Source organism: Myxine glutinosa, chromosome 5 (assembly GCF_964187855.1).
Source record: "Myxine glutinosa chromosome 5, kmMyxGlut1.1, whole genome shotgun sequence".
NCBI lineage: Eukaryota > Metazoa > Chordata > Myxini > Myxiniformes > Myxinidae > Myxine > Myxine glutinosa.
In genome coordinates, this window is record NC_136265.1 from 72,058,263 (window position 1) to 72,073,322 (window position 15,060).

Genomic DNA, 15,060 nt, shown 5'->3' on the forward strand with positions numbered 1-15,060 from the left:
TACTTGGTGTTGAGGTTTTTTAAAATTACGTGGTGGTGAGGTGTTTTGAATTATGTGATGGTAAGGTATTTATAATTACGTGGTGGTGAGGTGTTTTTAATTATGTGGTGGTGAGGTGTTTTGAATTAGTTGGTGATGAGGTGTTTTGAATTACTTGGTGGTGCGGTGTTTTGGATTATGTGGGGGTGAGGTGTTTTGAATTACGTGGTGGTGCGGTGTTTTGGATTACGTGGTGGCGAGGTGTTTTAAAGTTGGTGCGGGTGAGGTCTTTTGGATTACGTGGTGGTGAGGTGTTTTAAATTTGGTTGGGGTGAGGTGTTTTGAATTAAGTGGTGGTGAGGTGTTTTGAATTACGTGGTGGTGCGGTGTTTTGGATTACGTGGTGGCTAGGTGTTTTAAATTTGGTGGGGGTGAGGTCTTTTGGATTACGTGGTGGTGAGGTGTTTTAAATTTGGTTGGGGTGAGGTGTTTTGGATTATGTGGTGGTGAGGTGTTTTCAATTTGGTGGGGGTGAGGTGTTTTAAATTACTTGGTGGTGATGTGTTTTAAATTTGGTGGGGGTGAGGTGTTTTGGATTATGTGGTGGTGTGGTGTTTTAAATTACATGGGGGTGAGGTGTTTTAAATTTGGTGGGGGTGAGGTGTTTTGAATTATGTGGTGGTGAGGTGTTTTGGATTATGTGGTGGTGATGTGTTTTCAATTTGGTGGGGGTGAGGTGTTTTAAATTACTTGGTGGTGATGTGTTTTAAATTTGGTGGGGGTGAGGTGTTTTGGATTATGTGGTGGTGATGTGTTTTAAATTTGGTGGGGGTGAGGTGTTTTGAATTATGTGGTGGTGAGGTGTTTTAAATTACTTGGTGGTGATGTGTTTTAAATTTGGTGGGGTTGAGGTGTTTTGATTTACATGATGGTGAGGTGTTTTGGATTACGTGGTGGTGAGGTGTTTTAAATTACATGTGGGTGAGGTGTTTTAAATTTGGTGGTGGTGATGTGTTTTAAATTTGGTGGGGGTGAGGTGTTTTGAATTATGTGGTGGTGAGGTGTTTTAAATTACTTGGTGGTGATGTGTTTTAAATTTGGTGGTGGTGATGTGTTTTAAATTTGGTGGGGGTGAGGTGTTTTGAATTATGTGGTGGTGAGGTGTTTTAAATTACTTGGTGGTGATGTGTTTTAAATTTGGTGGGGGTGAGGTGTTTTGAATTATGTGGTGGTGAGGTGTTTTAAATTACTTGGTGGTGATGTGTTTTAAATTTGGTGGGGTTGAGGTGTTTTGAATTACATGGGGGTGAGGTGTTTTGGATTACGTGGTGGTGAGGTGTTTTAAATTTGGTGGGGTTGAGGTGTTTTAAATTACATGGGGTGAGGTGTTTTCAATTACTTGGGGGTGAGGTGTTTTAAATTCGGTGGGAGTGAGGTATTTTAAATTACGTGGGGGTGAGGTATTTTAAATTACTTGGGGGTGAGGTGTTTTAAATTACTTGGGGGTGAGGTGTTTTAAATTACTTGGGGGTGAGGTGTTTTAAATTACTTGGGGGTGAGGTGTTTTAAATTACTTGGGGGTGAGGTGTTTTAAATTACTTGGGGGTGAGGTGTTTTGAATTATGTGGTGGTGAGGTGTTTTAAATTACTTGGTGGTGATGTGTTTTAAATTTGGTGGGGTTGAGGTGTTTTGAATTACATGGGGGTGAGGTGTTTTGGATTACGTGGTGGTGAGGTGTTTTAAATTTGGTGGGGTGAGGTGTTTTAAATTACTTGGGGGTGAGGTGTTTTAAATTAGGTGGGGTGAGGTGTTTTAAATTACTTGGTGGTGAGGTGTTTTGAATTACGTGGTGGTGAGGTGTTTTGAATTACGTGGTGGTGAGGTGTAATCGTCCCAAACTTCCAGTCTGCACCTACCCCTGCCGTATGTATGTGCTGTGGGGTTCTTTTTTTGAATTATATATTTTTTTTCAACCTAAATCTTCAACTTAAATTGCTTATAAAACTGTAATATCACAAACACTACAAATAAATTTGTGCAAAATAATTGTTTGCATTATGATTGGTGTAAATCATGAAAAACACAGCAACTCAGGTACAGTCATTATCCTCAGCTAAAATAAGCCCGTTCCTCAGTAACGACGCTCGGTGAGGCGTGCGCAGCGAGCCGAGCCAAGCTAGTATATATATATATATATCTATATATATATCTATATATATATATATATATATATATATATATATATATATATATATACACGTATATATATACACACAAAACACATATATACACACACACAAAACATACATACATACATACATACATACTATATTGTTAAATGTAGCCGCTATAATTGGCTCACCAACTCAAGGTCTTCTTCCAATCGTTTAATGATTGTTTTGGTTTGAAGGGAATACAAGATAAGAAAAAGGGGCAGCAACATGCTGTAAATACAATCGGAACAATAATCAGGTTAATAAGAATTAACATCTTTGGTAAGCAATACATTTTAATACACTAACACGAGTCCTAGGGTCATTCGAGTCCAAACTCCAAATAACAACCGAACCCAAAGACAACTAGGCCCTATCCCAGTTTATTTTTTCCTCACTAGATTTTCATGCTGTTGAAAAACTTCACCCAACCCTCACAATTATGCCTACACGATCCCCTCCCTCTCCTTCCACTGTAAGCCTTGCTTCCGTGGTACATTTGGCACAAGTGGGAGAGTGTAAGGGCTTAATCATGTAATAATAGCCTTATATTTGGTCTCCGGCTAGGCCTATAATAGTTTGTAATCTCGACCAATCTACCTCCAGGCATGCTATGATAGATCAATTAGATTTTTTGCATGCATGGACTGAAGTTGGGGACATAAAAGTAAGTTTAGTTAAAGTCCTAGCTAAACTAACATGAATTCAGTTGTGTCATGACATTCATTCATTCCTGTATTCATTCATGCATTCATTCTTGTGTGGGGGATACCCCATCGAGGCATAATTCACTAGCACGGGACCAGTGGGTCTATTGACGGTATGGGCGTGGCGTGCGCTCGGGTGTTGGAGCCACGCCCCTTTAAGAGGCTCGGGCGGAAGTCATGGGGGATATTAAAAGACATGAGTTCCGGTCGGGTTTCAGTTCTGTGGAAATAAAGGAGCCTTGAACAAGTCAAGAAGTTTTTACCCTCTCGTTGTCCGCAACTCCTACATTGGTGACCCCGTCTTGCTCTTGAACGTTTCCGGAGCTTTGAACGAACATGGTGACAAGCGCAGTTTCGATCAAACTGCCGGAGTTTCGGCGTTTGGTTCGCACAAGCTGAGGCCCAATTCGCCATTCGGAGCATTTCTGCTGACGACATGAAGTATTATTATGTCGTGTCTGCGCTCAGCGGCTCCACTGCGACCAGGGTGGTGAGCCTTCTCCAGGATCCTCCGAAGGGCGGCAAGTACAAGACGCTAAAGGCGCTGCTGCTCGAAACCTTCGAGCTCACTGAGGCCGATCGCGCCCGTCAGCTCCTTTCTCTACCCGGTCTGGGCGACTCCAAGCCGTTGGAGCTGATGGACCACATGTTGTCTCTCCTGGGCAGCCACCGGCCATGTTTTCTCTTCAAGGAGCTGTTCCTGCAGCAGCTGCCAGGACAGGTACGGTCAGCCTTGTCCAACTCGCCTGTGAAGGATTTCCGCGCCCTGGCCAGGGAAGCAGACAAGTTTTTCTCCGCCAGACAGCAATGCAGTGCGGCTGCATGGGACCCCGGCCCTGTCGGGCCTACGCCGCTGGCGGGCACCGTTGTGGCCGCCACTACGGCCCAGCGGCGGAAGCCCCCAGGCTTGCGTTTTTACCACGCAAGGTTTGGTCCCAAGGCCAAGGCATGCCGGCCACCCTGCAGCTTCAGCGAGTCGGGAAACAGGGTGGCTGACGCTCGTTGACTGCCATGAGCGTCAGCCGTTCGGGAAGTTTGTTGTTCATTTCGGACACTGACTCCGGACGTCGTTTCCTCTGTGACACAGGTGCCCAGGTGAGCGTTCTGCCTGCGTCAGCATTGGACCGGGAGGCCAGGAGTCACGGCCCCGCCCTGGAAGCCGCCAACGGCAGTGCCATTCAGACTTTCGGTAAACGAAACGTGGCACTGTGTTTTGGCGGGCAGTGGTTTACATGGGATTTTGTCACGGCGAGGGTGTCCACCCCCTTGCTGGGCGCTGATTTCCTCTGTGCCAACGGTTTATTGGTGGATGTTAAAAATCGGCGGCTCATTAATGCAGAGACATTCAGTTCTCTTCCATGCTCGCTGAGCGGGTCCGCCTCGCCGAGGCTTGCTTGCACGTTCTCGGCCTCTGATGAGTTCGCCCGCCTCCTCACCAAGTTCCCGGCCCTTACACGGCCCACCTTTTCAGCCGTTGTTGTCAGACACGGGGTGGAGCATCACATTCCGACCACCGGCCTGCCTGTTTACGCCCGGGCTCGACGCCTCGACCCGGGGAAACTCGGTCGAAAGTACATGCCTCATGGGCCTCGCCTCTCCACATTCTGCCGAAGCCGGGTGGCGGTTGGCGCCCTTGCGGGGATTACCGCCACCCTAACGATGCCACTACCCCTGACCGCTACTCAATCCCACACATCCAGGATTTTTCTGCCCGCTTGGCCGGTAAAGTTTTTTTTTCTAAGGTGGACCTCGTTCGTGGTTACCACCAGGTCCCCGTCCAGCCGCAGGACGTTCCTAAGACCGCGGTGATTACACCGTTCGGGCTTTTCAAATTCCTCCGTATGCCTTTTGGGCTCAAGAACGTGGCCCAGGCTTTCCAGCGCCTGATGGGCAGCGTGTTGCGGGATTTGCCGTTTCTGTTCGTCTACCTGGACGATATCCTCATCGCCAGCGCTTCCAGGACGGAGCACATGCTTCACGTCCGAGTGATTTTTGAATGCCTCAGTCAGCACGGCCTTATCATTAACCCGGCCAAGTGTTTGTTCGGGGTAGCCTCAATTGATTTTCTTGGCCACCGCATCACGTCGGGGTGGCCAGAGGCCGTCCGCTTACATCACGACGTCTGCCGATGTGGCCCGGGCGTTCATCGGCACTTGGGTTGCCTGTTTTGGCACCCCCTCGGACATCTCTTCAGACAGGGGGCCCCAGTTCACTTCAGAGCTCTGGGGTGCTGTTGCCCAGGGGTTGAGGGTAAAGCTCCATCGCACGACTGCATATCATCCCCAGGCTAATGGATTGTGTGAGAGGTTCCATCGCTCTATGAAAGCTGCTCTCAGGGCCAGCCTCTGGAATGACAGTTGGGCCGACAGACTCCCCTGGGTCATGTTGGGCCTCAGGCCAGCCCCTAAGGAAGACCTCCAGTCCTCATCCGCTGAGCTCGTCTATGGCCAGCCGCTGCGGGTTCCCGGGGAGTTCATTCCTGACGCCACAAGCCCCTGGTCCGCTGCCCGTCAGCGGTCGGTTCTCCGGGAGAATACCAAGATGTTTGCACCGGTGCCCACATCTCAACAGAGTTTGCCTCAGGCCCACGTCCCGCCGGATCTACGTACAGCGGAGTACGTCTTTGTTCGCCATGACGCACACCGGGGTCCGCTTTGGCCACCTATGACGGGCCTTTCCATGTTCTGGAGGCCGGGGACAAGTCCTTCGTGGTCAACATCAGCGGCAAACCGGACCACTTTTTGGTGGACCGCCTCACGCCGGCTCACTTGGACCTGGACCAGCTCCCTCGGTTGGCCCAACCCCCACGGTGGGGCCGTCCCCCATCGGGAAAGCCCCAGATTGGCCCGCCTACCGCCAAGCCGCTAACAGTCCCTGCTCGGGTCATCAGGGGTTATTTCGGCCGGGTGGTTAAGGCCCCCCGAAAACTGACATTGCCCGCGAGTGAATTCTGGGGGGGGGATACCCCATGGAGGCATAATTCACGAGCACGGGACCAGTGGGTCTATTGACGGTAAGGGCGTGGCGTGCGCTCGGGTGTTGGAGCCACGCCCCTTTAAGAGGAGCGGGCGGAAGTCATGGGGGATATTAAAAGACATGAGTTCCGGTCGGGTTTCAGTTCTGTGGAAATGAAGGAGCCTTGAACAAGTCAAGAAGTTTTTACCCTCTCGTTGTCCGCAACTCCTACATTTGCATTCATTCATTCATTCAGTCATATTCATTAATCATTGCCGTTCTTCATGTTCTTGCTAACTATAAATTTATCATTCTAAGCTTGCTCAGAGTAACGTTTGTCACTTTTGGAGGAAATAACTTTAACAAAAAGATTGTGAAAGGTTTATTTATGTCATCAAACAGTCAAACTACCTGCCGAGTGTCGGACTGACGTGACTGAAATAGGCCTAAGCTTATGCATCATGATGTGCATTTGACTTACATTGCGCTACCGACTATGTGCTGAAAAGTCACGAAACTAAGTCAATTTTCACTAAAACAATATTCGACACTTGTGGTACGAAATATTTATCCGCACTTTTCTTCTGTTGTAGCAACGCCAAACGGCACAGGAATGTGGATTTTGGCAGCAATACTCTCGCAGCTTTAGTACATCACATGCGGTAAAACCTCAACAAAACTAAACCGTTGCGGTGTTTTGAATGTCGCGGCCGGCTGACGTAAACAGCGCTGATTTGCCCTCTTTGGTAATGGCGGCTCACTCTTCTAAACGGCACAGGGTCACGTGATAAATGCGCACTCTTCTTCATTTATAGAACTCTGTGGCCGCACCTTACGCCTACATAAACGTATCGTTTGGTAAGAAAACCAAGGATCGTTTTAACCTTATACCGTTATAGTACAAAACGAGCCTTGGTTCGATCCAAAATCGCCGTTATCTTTTCGTTTTTAAGCAAAACCCAGAATGTTTGTAATGAAGTGATCAATTTGTGACGAATCTGCGGATTGTAATTGATGCATTAACTCATTTCAGAGATTGCTTGAGCACGCGGTCTTCAATCACTCGGTCTTCACTCACTCGGTCTTCACTCACTCGGTCTTCACTCACTCGGTCTTCAATCACTCGGTCTTCAATCACTCGGTCTTCAATCACATCACTCGGTCTTCAATCACTCGGTCTTCGATCACTCGGTCTTCACTCACTCGGTCTTCAATCACTCGGTCTTCAATCACTCGGTCTTCAATCACTCGGTCTTCAATCACTCGGTCTTCAATCACATCACTCGGTCTTCACTCACTCTGTCTTCAATCACTCGGTCTTCAATCACTCGGTCTTCAATCACTCGGTCTTCACTCACTCGGTCTTCAATCACTCGGTCTTCAATCACTCGGTCTTCAATCACTCGGTCTTCAATCACACTCGTTAGTCATACTCATAGTCATAGTGTTGTTTGTTTGTGTTGAGCTGTGCGGTAGGCCTAATATATTATTATTATACTGTACGCTATGTACTGTACGCTATGAACGGAGATTTGTCCATGGTGGAGCACAGAACGAACCCCCCGGGATCGAGGAGCGGCTCCGATGGAGGAAACGGGGTCAGTCCGGGACGTTCTCCCGGGGATGAAGGGTCTGGACCTGGTACATAGTGAATGAATGAACCTCCGTTGCACGTGCTGTATGAAAGTGCGTTGCACATGCTGTATGAAACTCCGTTGCGCGTACTGTATGAAGCTCTTGCACGGACTGTACGAAGCTCTAGCATGTACTGTATGAAGCTCTTGCACGTACTGTATGGAGCTCTGTTGCACATACTGTATGAAGTGCTTGCACGTACTGTATGAAGCCCTGTTGCACGTACTGCATGAAGCGCTTGCACGTACTGTATGAAGCTCTTGCACATACTGTATGAAGCTCTCTTGCACGTACTGTATGAAGCCCTGTTGCACATACTGTATGAAGCGCTTGCACGTACTGTATGAAGCTCTTGCACATACTGTATGAAGCTCTCTTGCACGTACTGTATGAAGCTCTCTTGCACGTACTGTATGAAGCTCTGTTGCATGTACTGTATGAAACTCTGTTGCACATACTGTATGAAGCCCTGTTGCACATACTGTATGAAGCGCTTGCACGTACTGTATGAAGCTCTTGCACATACTGTATGAAGCTCTCTTGCACGTACTGTATGAAGCTCTCTTGCACGTACTGTACGAAGCTCTCTTGCACGTACTGTATGAAGCTCTGTTGCATGTACTGTATGAAGCTTGTTGCACATACTGTATGAAGCTTGTTGCATGTACTGTATTACGCTCAGTTGTACGTACTGTATTGCGCTCAGTTGTATGTACTGTGTTACGCTCAGTTGTACATACTGTATGAAGCGCCGTTGCACGGACTGTATGAAGCTCCGTTTGCACATACCGTATGATGCTCAGTTGCACGTACTGTATGGCGCTCCGTTGCACGTAGTGCATGGCGCTCCGTTGCACGTAGTGCATGGCGCTCCGTTGCACGTAGTGCATGGCGCTCCGTTGCACGTAGTGCATGGCGCTCCGTTGCACTTAGTGCATGGCGCTCCGTTGCACGTAGTGTATGGTGCTCTGGTGCATGTAGTGTATGGCGCTCTGTTGCACGTACTGAATGAAGCTCCGTTGCACGTACTGTATGACGCTCCATTGCATGTACTGCATGAAGCTCTGTTGCATGTACTGTACGAAGATCTGTTGCACCCACTGTATGAAGCTCCGTTGCACGTAGTGTATGGTGCTCTGTTGCACGTAGTGTATGGTGCTCCGGTGCATGCAGTGTATGACGCTCCGTTGCACGTACTGTATGAAGCTCCGTTGCATGTACTGTATGAAGCTCCGGTGAACGTACTGCATGAAGCTCAGTTGCACGTACTGCATGAAGCTCAGGTGCACGTACTGTATTACGCTCAGTTGTACCTACTGTATTACGCTCAGTTGCACTACTGTATGAAGCTCAGTTGCACGTACTGTATGAAGCTCAGTTACACGTACTGCATGAAGCTCAGTTGCACGTACTGCATGAAGCTCAGGTGCACGTACTGTATGGCGTTCCTTTGCATGTACTGTATGAAGCTCTGTTGCATGTACTGTATGAAGCTCCATTGCACGTACTGTATGAATATCTGTTGCACGTTCTGTATGACGCTCCAATGCACGTACTGTATGAAGCTCCGTTGCCCGTATTGTATGAAGCTCCGTTGCCCGTATTGTATGAAGCTCCGTTGCCCGTATTGTATGAAGCTCCGTTGCACGTACTGTATGAAGCTCCATTGTACGTGTCGTATGATGCTCTGTTACATGTACTGTATGGCACTCTGTTGTACATACTGTATGATGTGGCGCTCTGTTCCACAAACTGTATGAAACTCTGTTGTATGTACTGTACGGCTTTGTTGTATGTACTGTATGAAGCTCCGTTGTACGTACTGTATGGTGCTCTGTTGTACGTGCTGTATTATGCTCTGTTGCACGTACCGTATGGCGCTCTGTTGTACATGCTGTATGGTGCTCTGTTGCACGCGCTGTGTGGTGTGACGCTCTTTTGCATGCACAGTGTGGTTTGGCGCTCTGTTGCACGCGCTGTGTGATGTGGCGCTCTGTTGCACGTGCCGTGTGATTGTTGCACGCGATGCTCTGTATTACGCTCAGTTGTACGTACCGTGTGATGTGCCATGTGATTGTTGCACGCGCCGTGTGTGTGATGTGGCGCTCTGTTACACGTGCCGTGTGTTGTGGCACTCTGTTGCATGTGCCGTTCGGTGATGTGGTGCTCTGTTGCACGCGCTGTGTGATGTGGCACTCTGTTGCACATGCCGTGTGATGTGGCGCTCTGTTTGCCTGCGCCGTGTGATGTGGCACTCTGTTATATGCGCCGTGTGATGTGGCGCTCTGTTATATGCGCCGTGTGATGTGGCACTTTGTTATATGCGCCGTGTGATGTGGCACTCTGTTACACGTGCCGTGTGTTGTGGCACTCTGTTGTACGTGCCGTGTGATGTGACGCTTTGTTGCACGCGCCGTATGGTGTGACGTCTTTCGCATCGCAATGTAGTGTGGCGCTTTGTTGCACGTGCTGTGAGGTATGGCTCTCTGTTGCACGTGCTGTATGGTGTGGAGCTCTGTTGCACCTCATGTTTGTTATTCTGTTGTACATATTGTATGGTACTTGTGTAGTCCATGCCATCACTTCACCATTCTTTGCTGGACCATACAGTACTTCATTGGAATTTGTGGCAGTCACTTCCCTAGCCTTTTGGTTGCTGCTTCTGTTTGGTTGCTTACTGTTTTTATGCCTCTGACCCCGAAGGTGGCCGGAGGCATTATGTTTTCGGATTGTCCGGACGGGTGTGATGAAACTGAAGAAGAAGAAAATGCTGGCTTTCTGTGACGTGAGCTCAGCTTCCGGAGGAAGTAGTTAAATAGCTTTGAAGCTGGGCCCTGATCGGAGCGCGTGTGTTTGGTTGGCGCCTGCAATACGGTAGGACATTAGAGGATCATTGGAGTAATGTACTACTTTACTAATTGCTTTGCCATGTCTGATTACTTATTCCAGTGCTTTGTTCATGTTTGTAGTGGCTGCTTCAATCGAGGGAATTAAAGCCTATAAACTGGCAACAGCTTCTTTCTTCTACAACAATTTAATTCACTGGATTACTTCAATCGACCATGGACAAGGTCCTCAAACCGGAGAAGTTGGATGTGGACTCGAACACAAGCGCCGCGGAGATGCAATGGCATCATTGGTACCGCACCTTCTCGAACTATCTAACAGCCATCGAGGATCTTCATCCTGACAAGCTGAACACCCTTATAAATTATGTCTCACCTGCCGTCTATGAACATTTTGCTGGGTGCAGAACTTACGACGCTGCCATCGACGTGCTCCGGGCACTCTACATGAGGCCCAGTAACGAGATATATGCAAGACATCTTCTCGCCACACGTAAGCAAGAGGCTGGTGAGACGCTCGAACAATACATGCAAGCTCTGAGACGATTACGCAAAGATTGTAACTTCCAGGCTGTGTCTGCCGAGCAGAATGGAGATGACGCTACCCGAGAGGCGTTTATACATGGACTGCTGTCTGCACGCATACGACAGCGTCTGCTGGAAAATGTGACACTGGACCTTCAAACAGCTTTAGACCAAGCCCGTGCTATAGACGTGGCCCAGAAACAATCCGAGTCCTACAGGCCACCCGTTTTACCGGTAAATGCTGATACTGAGAGAACACGAGAAGTTCCACGAGAGCCTCTCAAAACGGAAGAAGAAAATTCGCCTGAGGAACTACATACCTCGACCTCACCAGCCACCTCTGCAGCTGCCACGGTGGCTAAGTGTTTCTTTTGTGGGTATAAGAGGCATCCACGAAGCAAATGTCCAGCCAGGGATGCCACCTGCAACAATTGTGAAAAGAAGGGACATTACGCTAAGGTATGCCGGTCTGCCGCTAAGGTAAATAAATCGACGTCAGCGGCTATCCGTACTCGAGGGAAGGTATTGTCCGCTTCACCATGTTGCTTGTCAAAAGCGATGTAAAAGTTCAGATAAATGGACATGCGGCAGAAGCATTGATCGACCCTGGCAGCTCCGAGAGTTTTGCCAGCAGCGCAATGTTAAAAGACCATAAATGGAAGGTCTACTCAGCTGAAAATAAAGTAACCATGCCTTCAACGTCATTGCATTCTAGAGTACAGGGATACTGTAAAATCGAGCTAGCCAAAGCGGGATTTACCTATTTTGCTGAAAAGTTGCTGGTACTCCGAGATTTATGCGCAGATCTCCTCTTGGGACACAACCTATTAAAGCAGCTTTTCACCCCATATGGCGGCCATCTTGAAATCCAAGATGGCCGTCATACAAGACCTATTTTGATGAATATCTCCATAATTAGAACAGATATCAAAATGGTTGAAGTGCCTATACCTACATTTTTAGGGTCTAGGAATCCAATGGCAACATAAAATATTCAATAGTATATGGCAGCCATCTTGAAATCCAGATTATAGGTCTTGTATGACGGCCATCTTGGATTTCAAGATGGCCGCCATATGGGGTGAAATTGGAGATGCCCCCTGGACTAAAAATCTTTCTTTTGGGGTATTCTAGCCATGTGCCAAGTTTCATGCTTTTAAGGGAAAAGGCACAATTCATCAGTTAAGCAGCCCCACTATTATGGGGTAACAAGTTTCCAACAAATTATAGACAACATCATTTCGTAGGAAAATCTAAAGGACACCTATGCTTACGTGGATAATGTCACGGTGTGCAGAAAGAATCAGGTAGAGCATGATGCAAATTTGGACGAGTTCCTAAATATCGCCAGAAAGTATAACCTGACATTCAACTATGACAAATGTGTGTTCTCTGCAAAGACCATTGACTTACTCGGCTATATGATAGCCAACGGCGCGATCAAGCCCGATCTGGAGCGCCTGCGCCCCCTTCGGGAACTACAACCTCCTCATGATATGCCGTCAGTGCGTCGTGCAATGGATATGTTTGCACACTACTCGCAATGGATTTCCTGATATTCTGAGAAAATTCGTCCTCTCGTGCAATGTCGAAGCTTCCCATTACCAATGGCTGCCGTAGAGGCTTTCAAAAGTCTCGAGGACGACATCACCAACTCTGTGGTAATGGCAATTGACAGTACTGTGCCGTTCGTTGTGGAAACGGACGCCTCAGATCATGCAATCGCCGCAACGCTTAATCAGTCTTGACGACCTGTTGCGTTTTTCTCGAGAACTCTCTCTTGGTATTGAACAGCGACATTCGGCAGTAGAGAAGGAGGCGTACGCCATTGTAGAGGCACTACGTAGATGGAGACATTATTTGCTGGGCAATCACTTTCAACTTGTTACTGACAAAAGGTCTGTTGCGTTTATGTGTGATGGTAAAAACGCTGGGAAAATTAAGAACGACAAAATAATGAGATGGCGCATTGAATTGTCTTGCTATAGCTACGACATTGTTTATTGACCTGGAAAAGACAATGCTGCAGCAGACACCTTTTCACGGATCTACTGTTCAGCAATTACTGGCAAGACCCTACAACAACAACAACAACAACATTCATTTTAAGGCCATTTTCCCTGCTAGAGCGGGGGTTAGCCTTGCAGTCCCCATGACAATCTTCTCCATTTTGCCCTATTTTCTGCATCTCTCCTTGTTAACCCCCTTGCCCGCATTTATTCTTCCACCATCTTTAGCCAAGTCTTTCTCGGTCTTCCCTGTCCTCTACTTCCTTCTACATTCATTTCCATCACTCTTCTCAACCAGTCACTTTCATCCTTCTTCAACACATGACCAAACCATCTCAACCTGTTCCTCTTCACAGCATCAATCACAGGCTCTATTCCCGTTGGCTCACTTTGTGTGCTGTTGCAATCTACCTTTTTCCATTGAGGATGTTAAAAGAATGAGTGCTTCTCGTCCAGTTTGTGCTGAACTCTAACCCAGATTCCATACGGCTGCTCCAGGCACATTGATCAAAGCTACTTCACCCTTCAATAGGCTAAACATTGACTTCAAAGGGCCTCGACCTTCAGACACAAACAATCGTTACATGCTAACAATTGTTGACGAATTCTCAAGATTCCCGTTTGCCTTCCCATGCGTTGACATGACTTCAGCAACGGTCATGAAATGTCTCTCTCCCAGCTATTAGCTGTCTTTGGTATGCTTTCCTATATACATTCAGACCGAGGTTTGTGATTCATGTCTGAAGAACTCAAATGGTTTCTACATGGATGCGGCATTGCCACCCGCCGAACTATCAGCTACAACCCTCGAGGTAATGGATTGGTGGAAAGATATAATGGCATCATCTGGAAAAGTGTGACTTTTGCTCTGAAGTCGTGAGGACTACTGATTGGACAGTGGGAGGTTGTCCTTCCGGATGCTCTGCATTCCACACGCTCACTGCTTTGAACATACACTAATGCCACTCCACACTAACGACTGTTTGCCTACCAGCGGCCACTCTGTGCCTACCTGGTTGGCTTATCCTGGCACTGTGCTCATGAAGCGCCCGGTATGCCTGAGAAAGTATGAACCAAGGGTGGATGAAGTGGAACTTATCAATGCCAATCCTGCGTATGCTCATGTTAGACTCCCTGACGGCCGGGAGATAACTGTGTCAATTCGCCATTTGGCGCCTCCTGGAGGAAGTACCTCTGTGCACAATGTGGTGAAAATGAAGTCCACAAAACTCCAGAGTCGTGAGCTTTATTCCGATCGAACTCCACACCATCTATTAAAAGAGTAATAATCTTATAAGCCAGCGTTAATCAATGCATTATAAAAAGCTAGTCAAATGTAAGGCACATTATCTTTCTTCCCAACTTGAAGCCAGACAAATGCAGACCAACCCCTCTCCAGACAACTCAGCTCCTTTTATAAGCTGTCACCGGTTGAAGCAGGAACTGCAACAGTTATCAACCATAATTTCATCACATTCAGCCTCCGGTTAAATTCCAGCAAGCCCGTATGATTATAAAGTATCTCTACGGCATCAAAGGCACTAAATGTCCCCCCCCCCCCCCACCCCCCTACCATCCCAAGTGTTGCGGCCTACGACATTCTCGCCCAGCTCGAGTACGGTAGTGTGAGGTCCCAGGCTCAGAGACCACTGAACGGGGCGACTCCCGTCTAGTCGAATCAGATCCCAATGTCGGCTCGGGAATCGCGAACCCATCGGTTAGCGAGGGATCCGAAGATGGTAGATTGGTCGTCAGTAGTGTAGGTGCCGGTGTCATGAGCGGTGCAGGTGGTATGAGCGGTTCGGGCGAGTTCGGCTCCGCCGCATTTCCTTCACACGGCCCAGTGCTCGAATTCTCTCCACACGGAGCTAAATGTCGTATTGACACAGTAACTAACCGTCCATCAGCCATTCGGACATTTGCGTATTCCGGGTTCGCCTCCAGCACGTCGACTCGATCGACTGAAGGCTCATACTTTCTTTGCTGAACCAGACACTTTAAGAACGCGGGCCCCGGCTCTACCAACCACCCAGGCAACGACCGCCCGCTCGCAATGCGTCGCTGGTAGCGGAACATTCGCTCATGCGGCGTTTCATTAGTCGTCGTGAAGAGTAAAGTCCGAATCGCGTGTAAAGCCTCGGGTAATACCTGAAGCCATTGATGAAGTCCCAATGATCGCATCCGCAACCC